The 240-nt window shown below is 37.5% G+C and overlaps 1 protein-coding gene across 1 annotated transcript in view; it reads right to left on the bottom strand.

Moving 5' to 3' along the window:
* Positions 1–240, bottom strand: part of LOC119585317 (two pore potassium channel protein sup-9-like) — a gene marked incomplete in the record, with an annotated part of 38319 nt that overhangs the window by 28124 nt on the left and 9955 nt on the right.

Here is a 240-nt window from a genome sequence, read left to right as displayed (position 1 = left end):
CGAACGGTCTCGCCTTCGCTAATATTAGAAATGATGATTTAGAAAAGGGAAAAACTCCTCCCTCCTTCCATTACTGCGGAATTGAGAACGAAAATCGCACTTTACGGAGGCCATTTTGCCAGATTTGGTCACAATTTGATGCTATTTTCGGCTCTTTTAGTAAATTCTGAAAAAAATAGAGAAAAAGGATGAAAAATGGATTGTTATTACTCAATGGTAAGTAGGTTTCTGCTTTTCGCA

Source organism: Penaeus monodon, chromosome 19 (assembly GCF_015228065.2).
Source record: "Penaeus monodon isolate SGIC_2016 chromosome 19, NSTDA_Pmon_1, whole genome shotgun sequence".
NCBI lineage: Eukaryota > Metazoa > Arthropoda > Malacostraca > Decapoda > Penaeidae > Penaeus > Penaeus monodon.
The sequence above is the reverse complement of the archived record's forward strand: the minus strand, read 5'-3'. Positions and strand labels throughout refer to the sequence as shown.